Genomic DNA, 16020 nt, shown 5'->3' with positions numbered 1-16020 from the left:
TGCGTTGGGTCTTTGTTACTGTGTGCAGGCTTTCTCTAGTTGTGTCGAGCGGGGGTTATTCTTCGTTGCGGTGCGGGGGCTTCTCATTGTGGTGGCTTCTCTTGTGGAGCATGGGCGCTATGCACCCGGGCTTCAGTAGTTGTGACATGTGGGCTCAGTAGCTGTGGTTCGCAGGCTCTAGAGCGCAGGCTCAGTAGTTGTGGCGCACGGGTTTAGTTGCTCCGCGGAATGTGGGATCTTCCCGGACCAGGGATCAAACCCATGTCCCCTGCATTGGCAGGCGGATTCTTACCCACTGTGCCACCAGGGAAGTCCCACCACTCTCATACTTACCGACTGCCGCAGGCCATGATCAGTGTCTTCATCTCCCTCCCCTTCCGTGGTTTGCTGCTATCAAGGAGCACTTTCCACACAGTACAGCCCTCACCACTCTTGGTCCTTCCAGCTCGAAACAGACCTGATTGTTTGGGGCTCCCAACCCCCTGTAATTCAAAAGTCATTTTTGAGAAGTGATGCTCTGAATGCTCACTCAGACCACTGCTCCCAAAACACATGTGATAGGGACAAAGTCACCTAATACCTCAGAGCCATTTCCTCTTCAGTAGAATGAAGACACCAGGTTCAGTGATCTATAAGGTTCTTTCTCAAAGAAAAAAAAAAAAGAATAAATGAAAACTAAGAGGATAGCAACTATTAATGTAAATGGAATAAGTAGTCTATATATTCTGTCAGACATTTCCTGTTATGAAGAGTATTCTCTCTCTCATCCTCTCTCTCTCTTTCTCTCTCTCTCTCTCACACACACACACATGCACACACACACAAGTTGAAGACATCATAGATTTTAATATGCACCATTCCTTTATGTACTACTAATAAACAAAAAAGTGCTGCCAAATGACACACCATTGATTGTAAGATGCATCCCACTTTCAAAGATATTCAGCTGGATCCTAAAATCTATGAAATACACTGAGGTGCTGGGAGACTCACTTCTCACATTAAGCCCTGACATATTACTAGCATTTGCTACAACATACCTGTACTACTCTATCAAATAGTGCAAAGTTCATTCTTATTTCTCCCTGCGATACATCCCACTTCCTATCTATTGATGGCTCTTCATACCCTCACTCCAGGCTCCCTGAAGTCTCAAGCTCCCATCTGTTTCCCAAATGTCTCCAGAACTTCCTAGAAGTATCTCTTCCTCCTCATTATGATAATTTTTAACTTTTCTAGCTCCCCTGTCCCTTTGAAAATAATTCAGTCCTGTATCTCATTCTCTTAGGTCTTGTTAAATGATTGGAATAAAATTTATGACGCAATTACAGCTAGAGTTTTCATGATGGGCAATAAAATTTTCAGATGTCAGCTTTTCATCTTAATGTAGGCGTTCTTACAAAAGAAACCAATGTGTATTTATTGAGGAATAAAAAGGGTGGTATATGGAGAAGAAGAGTTTTGTTCCCTTTAAGTCATACTGTTTGATCACCATTTATTGCCTCAAATATGTAAGTCTGGGTGGCCTTCTTACCACAGGGGCTACCAAAAGTCTGAGAAACTTCACTTTCCTTTGTCTCCTGCAGGAATGCAGATGCAAAGCCTCAGAAATAAAGAAAATCTAAGCAGCTACTATGACCATCCGCCTCTCCCTCCTCCCCTCTATCGTCGTCAGCAACATGATCATCCTCCTGCTTCCCTCTTTGATTTCGCTCCTTTAAAAAAACCCTCAAAATTAATTTCCTTTCTCCAAGGATCTGTATAGGAACCCAATGCCGACACTTAGAATACTAATTGCATTTTGGGTTGTACCTTAATTTGGATCCTTATTTATTTTTATTTCTATATTATTTCCCTGTGGTAGATATAACTTAGAAGTGCATTTTACCTTTTTTTTTAAATAAGAGGAGCATTAATTTATGAGCTCTTTGTAACTTTTTAGCAATTTTCTCCTTTGAAAAACCCTTTCGTTGGTACCCAAACACACTGCTTAATGGGAACAAAACTTGATAAGATTTCTCTGATGGGCACTGTGGCAATATGCATCAAAAACCTTAATATTATGCAGGAATTTTAAACCCAGAAGTTTCATACCTAAGATCTTATTTTAAGGAGAAAATCTGAGACAGGTAGAAAAGTAAAGTTTAAGAATATTCATTAAGTGCATTTTATAATTCAATCAATATGAATTTGGTTAGGTAAGTGTTAGTGAATCCAAACAATGGATTATTAGGTAGCCATTATTGTCATATTGTTCAAGAATATTATTGACATGGAGAAGTTCATAATAAATTTCTAAACCAAAAACACAGGTTACAAAACAAGACTCTCGCTATTATACCATTTTCACATAGTATAAAGCTTAAAATGTTTAGAGTCAAAGACATCTTGGTTCAAACCTTGGTTCCTTGGTTCCCAGTTCTGTCACTTGCTCCTTACACAAACGTGCGTAGGTTATTCAGCCTCACAAACCCTCAGTTTCCTCATATGTTATGTAGAAATAATAATGTCCAGTTCTTAGGAAGATTAATTTAAGTAATGGATGCAGAGCCCTAAGTACATGGCCCTACATACAATAAGTGCTCCATAAATGGTCCTCAACATGTGTGTCATTTGGGGGTTTTGATCACAGGTAACAGAAATAAATTTTGACCAACTTAAACAAAATTTATTGAAAATAATGCAGGAAAGTTGGAGAGCTAGGCCTCCAACCAGAAATAGGCAGAAACCACTTTAGCTTCAGGGGCTAGAAAGCAGGAATTACAGGACTGGTCTTGTAGTGGAGCAGCCTGGTAGAGACGTTGCTGCCCTGATAAAAGAATGCCAATCCCTTCACTGACCAATTTCACACATTCAAAATCAAAGTCCCAGCAGAGAGCTTCTATGGGCTGAGCTGAAGCCACAGCCCACCTTCTGGCCACAGGAGGCAGGAAAGAAACAATCTGCACCCCAATGTTCACAGCAGTACTAGTTACAACAGCCAGGACATGGAAGCAACTTACATGCCCATTGGCAGAGGAGTGGATAAAGAAGATGTGGTACATACGTACAATGGAATACTACTCAGCCACCAGAAAGAACAAAACAATGCCATTTGCAGCAACATGGATGGACCTAGAGATGATCATACTAAGTGAAGTAAGTCAGAAAGAGAAAGACAAATACCATATGATATCACTTATGTGTGGAATCTAAAAAAAATGATACAAATGAACTTATTTACAAAACAGAAATAGAGTCGCAGATGTAGAGAGCAAACTTATGGTTACCGGGGGGAAAGGGGGGAGGGATAAATTGAGAGATTGGGACTGACATATACACACTATTATATATAGAATAGGTAACTAATAAGGACCCGCTGTACAGCACAGGGAACGCTACTCACTACTCTGTAACGGCCTATACGGGAAAAGAATCTAAAAAAGAGTGGATAATAGGTATATGTGTAACTGATTCCCTTTGCTGTACACCTGAAACTAACACAATGTTGTAAATCAACTATACTCCGATAAAAATTTTTTAAAACAAAGAAAGAAAGAAAGAATCTGAGCCTTCAGAGCACAGGCAGCTGAACTTTTTTAATCTCATCAAGATGATCCACAATGCTTGTAGGCTGACTCTCCCAGAGGAAATCAGGGTGTGTAATGAAGGGTGTGTATGCTGCTGGGTGGCCATAAAATGACACATGTTCTTATAGCACATAATCATCAGGCAATTTTTTTTCATATTTTTTTCCATTATGGTTTGTCACAGAATACTGAATATAGTTCCCTGTGCTGTACAGTAGAAGCTTGTTGTTTATCCATCCTATATGTAATAGTTTCCCTCTGCTAATTCCAAACTCCCACTCCTTCCCTCCCCCACCCCCTCCCCCTTGGCAACCACAAGTCTGTTCTCTATGTCTGTGAGTCTATTTTTGTTTCACAGATATGTTGATATGTTTCGTATTTTAGATTCCACATATAAGTGATATCATATGGTATTTGTCTTTCTCTTTCTGACTTACTTCACTTAGTATGATAATCTCTAGGTTATGTTGCTGCAAATGGCATTATTTCATTCCTTTTGATGGCTGAATAATATTCCATTGAGCATGAGGTAATTTTGAAATGGAAAAAATATAAATCAAACATTTATTTTAAAAAGAAAAAAAGAAAGCTCTTTCACATACATGTGACCAGCATAAAGTCCTGTGAGGAGAGCAGGAAAGGAACTGTTTTCATTTTACACAGAGAAACTGAGACTCAGGGAAGCTAAGGGACTAGCCCAAGGACTTCGCACTGGGTTTGGGGCAGAGCTGAGACGGGGTCATGACTCACTGTCTAAGGCTGTTCCCTAGGTGCTCAATGGAAATCGTCAAACATCTCCCAGCCTTCCCTGCTTCCCAATCCAAAAGTTCAAAGGACACAAGATTACTGGTTGGTGGTATTTCCCTTTCATAGGACTTGCTGGTCCCCCTGCTGCTGGGAGTTCAGGCCCTGAGCTGGAGGCCCCGCTGGAGGCAGGACAGTTGGCATAGCTGAGGGAGGCCAGGAGACTTGGCAGCCCGCCTTCATCACATTTGGGGGAGGAAGTGGAGAACCAAGGGCTGAGAAACCATTGGAGAATAAGTCAGGCTAGAGGAAGACAAAAAGTCAGGGGCCAGCCTGCAGAGGAAGTGTTACGGAGGGCAGGCAGTGAGGAGACAGAAGAAGGGGGTGTTTTGAAGCCAAAGAATTGGCGAAATTGTTAAATCAGCCAGGAAGGGGCCCAGTGGTTACCAAGATCTCCTGCACCTGGCAGCAGAGAGAGAAAAGTAAAAGCCTCACAAAAGTGCCCTCCCCCTCTTTGATAAATCGCTTCTCGTGATTTACCGTGATATTTGACATCTGAGTCACTGAGGGTTGTCTTCTGCTTTTTCTCTCTCCTTACAGCTTATAGAAGAGCCCACCAGAAAGAACAAACCAACTGCAAATTCCCAGATTCCACAAGTTACAATGATAACTGAATAGTTCTAGAAAGATCCTATTTAGGAGTCATCTTACCTAATATATGCATTTTTCAGTTAGAGAAACTGAGACACAGAATTACAAATTTGTCCACATCTATTTATTTATCTACCTTAAGACACTTAAAATGTGACTATCTAGATGAGGGCTTGGCAAAGGGCCATCTAGTGAATATTTTTGGTGTCGAGAGCCATATGGTCTCTGTTGTAATACTCAACTCTGCCACTGTAGAACAAAAGCAGCCATAGACAATATATAAACACATGGATATGGCTTTATTCCAATAAAACTTTATTTACAAATACAAGGTGTGGGCCAGACTTGGCCAGTAGGTTGCAGTTTTTCAACACCTGATCTAGACCTAGTTATTTATTAAACACCATGTGAACATGCCAGAAAAACATATGAGCAAATAGTGGGCATCAATTAAATTCCCACAGGAGTGATAGTAATAATGGCTACAATTTATAAAGCACTTCCTATGTGACTTTCCTCACTTAATTGCTCCACTGGTCCTGTGAGATGGATACTATATGCTCTCCATGTTTTCCGATAAAAAAATGAAAAACACAGGCAGGTCAAATAACCTGCCAATGGTCAGACAGCTAGGAGGTGGTATTTTCTGTTTTTGAACCCAGATCCATCTCACTTAAGGACTCAAGTGTGCTTAGCAACATCAGATAAAAGAATATAAATACCTAGAAGGCAGAATAGAAACTGTGTGAAGTTACTCACAAAGCGTTTAATGTTTCCATGTTATTCTGAAGGAAACTTCCAGTAGTTTATATATTTTAACAATGCATCTATATCAGCAATTTGGATGAGGCATGGGTCTGCCTCTCTCTCTCTCTCTCTCTCTCTGTAACATTCATTTTGTTACCTCTTTCTTACGATCATTCTGTGGGGCTCTCTCTAGCACACGTACTAAGATTTAAGGAAGGATATTAGCTGGAGCCCACCCACCTCACACACTGGGAAGCAAAAGGTCTCGAACACTGAGAGGAATTTAAGCCTGAAGGGAAGAAGAGGACAGCTCTTGATGATTATCCTAAATTTTTGAAGCCAAACCAGGGAAGACTTGAGGAAATGACTCACTGAACGCAGGAGAAAGAAAAACAGCTGAGTGATGGCAGGAGAAAATGAGGATAATATAGCCTTACTGTTAAAGTGAGGGTTAGAAGTCCACAGAGACCCAGAAAGGAAACACTGAAATGGCTGAGTTACATTCCTGAAACTAACATGCAATATTGTTTTATCAGGCTTATGGCTGTTTGGGCCAAGAATGAGGCAGGAACAGATTTCTTCTTAACAGAGACATCATCTCATGTCTTTACTGTCCCTAGATTGTCTCCTCTGCTAGAGCCCTAAGGGGAAACCACAGCCATCTCTGTCCCTTCTATTCTTGAATCACAAAACTGGTTGTTCCTGACTCCAATGCTGAGATTGGCGTGACAAACAGATGTACTATACTGCAGCCATTAAAAAATCTCCTAACATTTGTATTGAGTCCATGAAAAGACTTTGAGCCATGAACTCTTCAGCTATAAAGAAGCCTGATAGGAAAAGTTTGGGAATGTGTTCAAGCATGAATACAGTCGGCTTTCACTTGGTAGATCATTAGAAACAAAATGAAACTATGGGGTAAGTAAACTTTGTCCTCAGCCTTTTCCTATCCATCTATCAAACTGTCACTGAATTAACCTTCTTAATGCAAAGCTCTGGTCATGTCGTTCTGTGCACAAAGACCTGTAAAGTTAACACACAGCATTGGTCACGGTGCTGTGAAACAGGCACTTTCATATATTGCTGGTGGAAGTGTAAATTGGTACAGTCTCTAAGGAGAGGATTTCTAAATGTCTATTAAAATTATGAATTGTACATGTCTTTGATCTAACAATTTGTTCTATAGCTGTACCACATTTGTATGAAATGAAGCATTATAAGATTATTTGTTGTGATACTATTAGTAAGAATAACAGGTTAGAGACACTTCTGCTCCTGGTTACAATGTAGGAGAGGTCACAGGAGGTCAAAGCTCTTGCTGCAACAACTGAAAACAAATGAATAAATGGAAAGAAACATGTTAAAGGCATCAAAGAGCTGTGGAGAATTGGATGAAGTAAAAGTCCAGAGGGAAAAGCCCTTCTTAGGGCTGGGAAGACATAGATACTCCAGGCTCTCAATCAAAAGCCTGTCCTAAAGGACAGAGAAAAACCAGGGACTGATAGAATCTTGCTAAAATTGTAAATCCAGCCCTACCGCAACTCAGTCTACGACTGAATTGAGGTAATTAGCCCCTGGCCTTACTTTCCTAAAAAAGAAAAAAGAAGATACCTCTCTAGTGAAAGATATCATCAGAAGGGTCTGCTGTTCTTTTATACACAATGCCCAGCATACAGTCGAAATGTATCATATATTGAAAAAAGCAGGAACAGTGATCAACAATCAAAAAATAAAATAGGGACTTCCCTGGTAGTGCAGTGGATAGGACTCCATGCTCCCAATGCAGGGGGCCCTGGTTCAACCCCTGGTTAGGGAACCAGATCCCACATGCATGCTGCGACTAGGAGTTCACATGCCACAACTAAGGAGCCGGTGTGCTGCAGCTGGGGGGCCCACGAGCCACAACTGAGGAGCCCACCTGCCTCAACTAAGAGCTGGTGCAACCAAATAAATAAGTAAATAAATATTTTAAGAAATAAATAAACACAAACCCAGAGGATTAGGATAATGAACTTATAATTAAAGTACAATACAGTAAGTATGCCTAATACGTTAAAGAAAACAAAAGAAATGACAAAGGATTTAAAGAGAGAACCAGAATTCACAAAATAAATGTATATTTTAGAACTGAAAAATAGAATTTCTGGATTTAAGAACTCATTGGGTTGCCTTAAGAGCAAACAGGACATAAAAGTCCTGTTGGTGAATTCAAAGATCAATCAATAGTAACTATGCAAACTGAACCACAGAGAGAAACTAAACTGGAAAGAAACAGTATGTCCATATATACAATGGAATATTACTCAGCCATAAAAAGGAATGAAATTGGGTCATTTGTAGAGACGTGGATGCATCTAGAGACTGTCATACAGAGTGAAGTAAGTCAGAAAGAGAAAAACAAGTATCGTATATTAACCCATATATGTGGAAGCTAGAAAATGGTACAGATGAACCGGTTTGCAGAGCAGAAATTAAGACACAGAAGTAGAGAAAAAAATGTATGGACAACAAGGGGGGAAAGCGGTAGGGGGTGGGGGTGGGGGGTGTGATTAATTGAGAGATTGGGATTGACATGTATACACTGATGTGTATAAAATGGATGACTAATAAGAAAAAAAAAAAGAAACAGTATGTCCAAATGTGAGACATACTCAAACAGTGTAATTATAAAAGAGTGGCAGCAATCATTAGTGGTGGTGTGTGGTAGTAGTATTAGAGTATAATAACTATGGGACTTCCCTGGCGGTCCAGTGGTTAAGACTCTGCATTCCCAACGCAGGGGGCACATGTTCGATCCCTGGCTGGGGAACTAAGATCCCACATGCTGTGTGGTGCAGCCAAAACAAACAAAAAAAATTGTGGCTAAGAAATACAAAGCACTTATCTGCGGCACTCTGCAGAACACTTACATTTGCAGTGGGCAGCACAGCACTGTATTGGGTTGGCCAAAAAGTTCGTTCAGGTTTTCTGTAATTTTTTTGGTGAGACCTTACGGAAAAACCCAAACAAACGTTTTGGCCAGCCCAATAGAAGAAACAGAAGTACAGACACGAGGTCAAAACAAAACAAAACAGTGAAATGGAGTATCAAGTGGGATTTTCTGGAGAACAGTTTTCTTCCCAGCCTACTGTTTGGCTGTGATCCTCTTGTTCTGGATAGACTAAAACTAAAAACATTGCCATTTTTTCCCACCCATAGGAAAATGCCTGAAATGGCACATAACTGTTCTCCAGGAAAGTGCTCCCAGCCTGCGAAAAGCCAAGTCCTGGCAGCATCAAGATCCTACCAAAAGAGAGGAGCAGATTGTGCTTCTCCAGTTAGGACTCGTCTTTTTTACCAATTAGACCACAGATCCATCACCTGTACTTGCTGAGGTCTCCCAGGGCCTTCTGAAACACACACACACACACACATCATGAGCAGTGAATGGACACAGAGTGCCTGGGAGAGCTACCAGCTTAACAGGAGGAATGCTTCAGTGAGATGGTCAGTCTTTATGCTGATGTAACAATGATCTTCAAAAAAAGTATGCAGGGCTTCCCTGGTGGCGCAGTGGTTGAGAGTCCGCCTGCTGATGCAGGGGTCACGGGTTCGTGCCCCGATCCAGGAAGATCCCACATGTCACGGAGCGGCTGGGCCCGTGAGCCATGGCCGCTGAGCCTGCGCGTCCGGAGCCTGTGCTCCACAACGGGAGAGGCCACAACAGTGAGAGGCCCGCGTACCGCAAAATAAAAAAAAAAAAAGTATGCAGATTCACCTTGTTTACTTATTGAAATAAGACCCTGAAAGGGCTACTATGCAGTGTTTAGAACTATGCCCATAAACTTACTAATTTCAGGTAACTACTATCCAATAATCTCCTGAAAGTTGAAACAAAAACGTACATGCAAGGGAACTGAAAAAAACAAACAGATGAGCACCACTTATTTCTACACATTCTCCATTTTAATGAGGTCCAAGAAAACACATTCCTGCCTTTATTAATCACCTGCCAACATGAATGGGATTCTTCAGCTATGAGAAAATGTCTTTTGAAGGGTACAGGTTGGTTAATATTGGAAATTCTTATGTACTTTGGGAGATAACACTATTTGCTCTGATAATGACCAGTGCTTTTTTCTTCCTTTTTATCTGGACTTGTCAAGAATCAGTCATGTCATTTTGCATTTTTCCTTTTTCTCTCCCTCAACCTTGCCCTCTTTGGGATTAATGCCAGAAACATGTTTTCCTGATAGGGTGGTGGATATAATCCAGTATTGACATTCCCTATGTTAAATAAAATCTTGAGATTTAAGAGAAGTTCTCATTTAGGAATAATAAATAAAGGTCACAATGTGGAGCAGCTGCAAACTGTGCCAATGCAAGTGTTCAGCTTTATGACTTTGAAATTTTATTGTAAATCAATTTACTGGTATTGTTTTACACATCAGGTAGAAGGAAGATGGATGGATAGAAACAAAGAAGAGAGAAAAGAATGGAGGGAGGGAGAGAGAGAGAGGGAGTAAGATATCCAAGTTGGGATTCAGATACTTGGAGGAGTAAGACAACTTCGAAAGGCAAAAAGAAAATAAAGCCAACTCTGGAATTTCCAGCTACCTATTGGTTACTGTTTGGAAAGAATTGCTCACTGACAGATGGAAATTAACTCTCAGCAAAGATCCCATTCTAGGGGCTTCCCTGGTGGTCTGGCGGTTAAGGCTCTGCGCTCCCAATGCAGTGGGCCTGGGTTCAATCTCTGGTCAGGGAACTAGATCCACATACCCCAACAAAAGATCCCGCGTGCTGCAACTAAAAGATCCTACACGTGGCAACAAAGATCCTGCATGCCTCAACTAAAGACCTGGCGCAGCCAAATAAATAAATAAATAAATATTTTTTTAAAAAAGATCCTATTCTAAATACATGTATATGTATAACTGAACCACTTTGCTGTACACCTGAAACTAACACAACATTGTTAATCACCAATATAAAATTAAAAGTTAAAAAGATCCTATTCTGAGTTCTATACACCTAGGATATGGACGGTTCTCAGTAAATATTCGATAAATTAATAATGAACGAATAAATGTGTAAGTTTCTTTTCGTATGTTAGCAAAACTGAAGCCTGCGTATGTTTAGTGAGTTGCCCAAAATCATATTGAAGACTTAGGTGCCTAAAGTATAATAGATGGAAAATGTAAGAAAGATCACTAATTGGGACCTAAAAGATCTGGATTCTGGCTTGGGGTTTGTTTTGTCATTTCGCCTCCTGGGTCTCTAGATTGCAGAGGGCAGGGACTCATCTATATTGGTTTTTGATCTTCCTTCAATGCCTAGCTCAGTCTCTAGTACATACTAGATATTCAATGGATGCTTAAATATCTACCATTGCCTCTTCTGTAAAATTTAGTTTCCCCATGTGAAAACTGAGGAGACTGGCACCAAGGCTTTCTGGGTACTCCTTCCAGTTCTATGCCACTGTGAGAGGATCTATGCTCTCAGTCCTCATTTCATCACCCACTTTCCAACTTCCACTGCTCAAGTTGTACGGGAAGGCAAATACAGGTGTGTGAGGTTCCAACATCCTTTCTCCAGTGTTATACCATCATCCCTCTGAGCTCTTATTTCCACAAGAAAAACCACAAAAATGCAGTCTTAATGGAAAACAGTGAATCAATCAATTACTTCATTGTCTATTTTGTAAAATGAGTTCCAGAATCACCACAGACCTCCCAATCTCTCAACCTCAGCAACCAAAGATTCCCCAAACTTTCACATTAGGTGGCTCCAGCCACTCCTCCCTAGAGGGGAAGCCAAGTAACATTCTTTCTCCATGTCTTCCGGGGGGGTGCTCAACAGGAATAAACAGCCTGGGAAAAAAACAGCAGCTCCGCGGATTATAGGATGGCGTCCTGGAGAGAGAGACGAATTCTCCCACACTCCTAATGCAAACCCTTCTCCTTCCTTTCATGACACCCCTCTGGCGAGAAAAATGGTCGCAACCCTGAAGCATGGACAAGAGAATCCGTGGAATTGGCAGTATGCTTCCTGTTTGCCCAGAGAGGGAGGGAGGGAGGGAGGGAACCCATCCACCCAGAAGATACATGTTTTTCTTCTTTGGGGGACTCCTTTCCTGAGGAGGGGCAGTCCCGGCACTGCCTCACCCTGGGTGACAATGGGGTCATTTAGAGTCTCCTGAGGAGTGTCCTGACCAGGGAGTTAAGAATTCCAATTTGACCTCTGACAGACTGCATGACTTGGGAAAAGTCACTTTCCTTTCTGAGTTTCAGATTCTGAAATTTTTAAAATGCATTTGCCCTTTTAAGCGGTTACAAGATTCCTTTTTAAAAAATACTTTTCTTAAATCATTATGTTGTACAGCTGAAACTAACATAATGTTATATGTCAATTACATCTCAATTAAAAAGTACTTTTCTTATTATAAAAATAACAATATTGTAGCCACTTAAAAATACAGATACATTTAAAGAAAAATAACAATCATAATCACTGTTAACACTTTTGTGTATTCCTTTGGTGAGACTGCTGGGCTTTTAGTATCGCTGAACATACAACTCCCAGTGAGGGTTGCCCCTTTAATATCTCTCTGACGCTCACACGGGTGCCAACAACGCTGTCCATATAGTAGGGAGTTGGCAAATCCCCATTGATAACTAAGTCCCTGTAGACTGTGACATAGTCTTTTTTTTTAATAGATCTTTATTGGAGTCTAATTGCTTCACAATACTGTGTTAGCTTCTGTTGTACAACAAAGCGAATCAGCCATATGCATACATATGTCCCCATATCCCCCCCTTCTTGAGCCTCCCTCCCACCCTCCCTATCCCACCCCACTAGGTCATCGCAAAGCACCGAGCTGATCTCCCTGTGCTATGCGGCTGCTTCCCACTAGCTATCTACTTTACATTTGGTAGTGTATATATTGTGACATAGTCCTTTGAATGCCCTTGGTGATAAGTCATGTGAGGCTAGTTTTGAATACTGGAAAAGTCACTTGAAGACAAATCTGATTTGATTTGTGTTTACTTGATTAGAAGAACGATCAAGCTAGGTACCTCCATTTGGTGTACGTGAGGACCATTATCGTCACTATAAAGACTTTTTCATCTTTCTCTGAAGTTTCCAAAATTTTTGATGCTTACATGTACAGAAGGAGAGGGATAAATTTCATTATTTTAGACCCAGATTTCCCAAAATGTGTTCTATGACACCTGCTGCAGATGTTCCCCTGGAAAAGAGTTCTGTGCTCAAAGGGGTCTGGGGTCGTTACTCCCTTAACGACTCACTGCGTTCATTTAACGTACTGAAGGCTCGGAGATTCCTCTGCAAAGAAGGCCCTTTAATTTTAACTAACTGTGTTTCCTAAACATATTTGAGTTCAAGACATTGATTGAGAATGTCACATCAGTTTGCCTATCAGTCATGACAAACAGTACAGTTTGGTGGACAAGCACACAGACGTCTGTGGGCACACAGCTTAACTTTTCTGAACCTCAGGCTCCTCTTCCACAAGATAAAGATTGAAACTTTACCTACACCACAGGACTACTCTAAATTCTAAATGAAATAAAGCATGTTAGGAACTTACAGCAGTGACTGGCACATAGCAAGCGTTCAGATAAATGGAGCTCTTATTATTTATTAGTTGGGATAGATAAGATAATGAGGAGAGGATGAGGATGAATAAAATTTGTGGAGGAGGGGAAAGGTAATAAGGGCAGTGATTCCTCTTAACTGGGATGGCAAGTTGTTGCCTGGACACAGGAAATCTATTTTTGGCCCTAAGGCAATCTGGATTCCAGACAGGATCCCCAAGTACAGAACACCTAAAAACTTTTTCTAAAATATAAAATTCTTATTTTTAAATACATAGCTGAACTGGTGAGAAAGAGGAAGAAATAACAAGAAAGTACAAGTCCAAAGAAGAAAGTAAGCACTGGAACCACCTTTCACTGAGGGTCATTTTACAAGTCTCTAGTAGACGACAGTTTGGGTTTAATGGCCTAAGCTCAAGTGGCAAAAGACAAATCCTGAGACCACTGCAATGTAAGAGGTTGTATTATAGACCACCGTATAAATTCAGGAGCCCCTAAAAGATAATGAGGTCGGTGGATAAACAGGAAAAAAAATTCATAAGAGGATGGGTAGTGGGAACACTATAGAGCTAAGGCTATTTCAGCCTTAGCTCTAGATGAAGCAGAACAAAAGAAAAAAAATCTCCCCTGATAATTCCTAACTCACCATGAGCCCACCCGCATGCAGGTTTGGAGCTAAAACTCATACCATCTAAGCAGCTTCAGGTTGACAGCATCATAAAACACCTGACAGAAGCAAAAACCAATCCTCTCTTGAAGAACACACTTAAAGACAGGTCTTAAGGATGCCAGAGGAATTGGTACGCAATTTTAAAAGTTGCTGAGCGTATTTGGAAACAAGTCATCATCTCAATCATCATCATGAAATAACTAAACTGTAGGGTCAGCTTTAAACAGACAGCAGATGCTGGAATTACCAGATACCAAATACAAACTAAGTTTAAAGAACTGTACAAAAGTATTTAAAGTATCAAAATTGATGAGACAAAGTGGAAAAAGACCAAATTTTTAAATGTCTAAAGATTAAAAATTAATAGTTAAAATTTGAACCTCAATGGAAGGTTTAAATATTGGTTTAGACACAGATGAAAGGAAAACTAGTGACCTGGAAAATAGATCTGAAAAAATTACACAGAATGAAGCACTTTATTTGAAGGAGAGACTGACAAATCTGCTACCATAGTAAGAGATATTAATGTACATTTCTCCGTAATTGATAAAGAAGCAAATGAAAATAAATGGTAAAGCTCTAGAAGATTTTACTGCACAGTCCCCCTGTTTGGATTTTCAGTTCCTGGGAGGGATGGTGTCGTCAGCTGCCAGTCACTCAGCCCTTAGTGTAAACTATTTTACCTGGTTCTTCCCCTGCGGTAGCTAGCGTAAAATGACTATAAGGGAAAGAGATTTTAAATGCACCTCAAGCCTCTTTTCCTTCAAGAAGCCTTGCCACAAGACTCTCCTGAAACTAGACTTCAATAAGGCTTATGTTTCTGTGCCTTCTGCCTCTTAATGTTTGCTACGTTGCATAATTCCAGTTGTTTTTTCTTTTATTTTTATTTGTCTTCCAACATAATACAAGCACATTATTAAAATTTTGCAAAATACAGATAAGGCGAGAAGAAGGAGAAGAAGAAAAGGAGGTGAAGGGAAAGGGGAGGGGAAGGGGAAGAGGAGGAGGAAGAGGAAGAAGAAGAAGGAAAAAGAAAGAAGGAGAGGAAGAGGAAGAACAAGAAGGAAAAACAAGAAGAAGGAAGAAGGAGAGGAAGAGGAAGAAGAAGGAGGAGGAGGGGGAGGGGAGGGGGAGGAGGGGGAGGGGGAGGGGAGGGGGAGGGGGGAGGGGGAGGGGAGGGGGAGGGGAGGGGAGGGGAGGGGAGGAGGAGGGGGAGGAGGAGGAAGAGAAGGGAGACGGAGAGGGAAGAGGAAGAAAAAGAAGGAGAAGAGGAGGAGGAGGAAGAAGAAGAGGAGGAAGAGGAAGGATAAAATTTAAATGACCCATGATCCCACTATTCATAGATAAGCATTGTTAGTGTTTTAGTATATTCTTTTCAGTTTTTTAATCTGTAATGAAATTCATTCACTGTTTAACACCTAGCACACGCCTCACCCTGTTCTAGCATTTGGGCAGAAGTAGTGAAAAGTAAAGTTCCTACCCTCATGGCACTTACATTTTTTCTATACTCTCATATATGTAAATATGTATACTTTTAATTTTAAAACAAATCAAGAGAAAAGAACAAATAAGGTTATCAGTTAGCAATTATTCATGTTATTCATGTACCTGTTACTTTCCTCGTGAGGAATTAGATGGCAGTAATCATAGTATTCTTCATATCACCTGGCAGAGTATCTGCTTATAGAAGGCACCTAACAAAGTTCTGTGGGTCCAAAAGTTGAGAGGGTCAAAGGGAGCAGGGAAAAGGCTAGAGGCAACTGGAATCACGTGTCCCTCACATCTTTGGGCAGACCCTAGCATACTGGCAAGCCAGCTCCTTGGTGGGGGGCAGGGGTCCTAATTTGTAGTGTCAGCTGATTTCCATAGTGTAAATACTCCCACTTGGCCAATTTCAAGTTTCCAGTGTTACGTCTCTAAACACAAAGTTTAGAAAGGTGCACTGGAGAATGGGACCTTCTCTCAGGAAGAAAAGAGGAGCGCAGAGAGAGGCTGGGATGACAGAGATCAACCTCACCAAATCCTCCTTTTGGCCTAGTAT

The sequence above is a fragment of the Delphinapterus leucas genome, chromosome 16 (genome assembly GCF_059928025.1).
Source record: "Delphinapterus leucas isolate spDelLeu-1000000601 "Yukka" chromosome 16, BTC_Dleu_Yukka2, whole genome shotgun sequence".
NCBI classification, from domain to species: Eukaryota; Metazoa; Chordata; class Mammalia; order Artiodactyla; family Monodontidae; genus Delphinapterus; species Delphinapterus leucas.
This window is presented reverse-complemented; position numbering follows the sequence as displayed.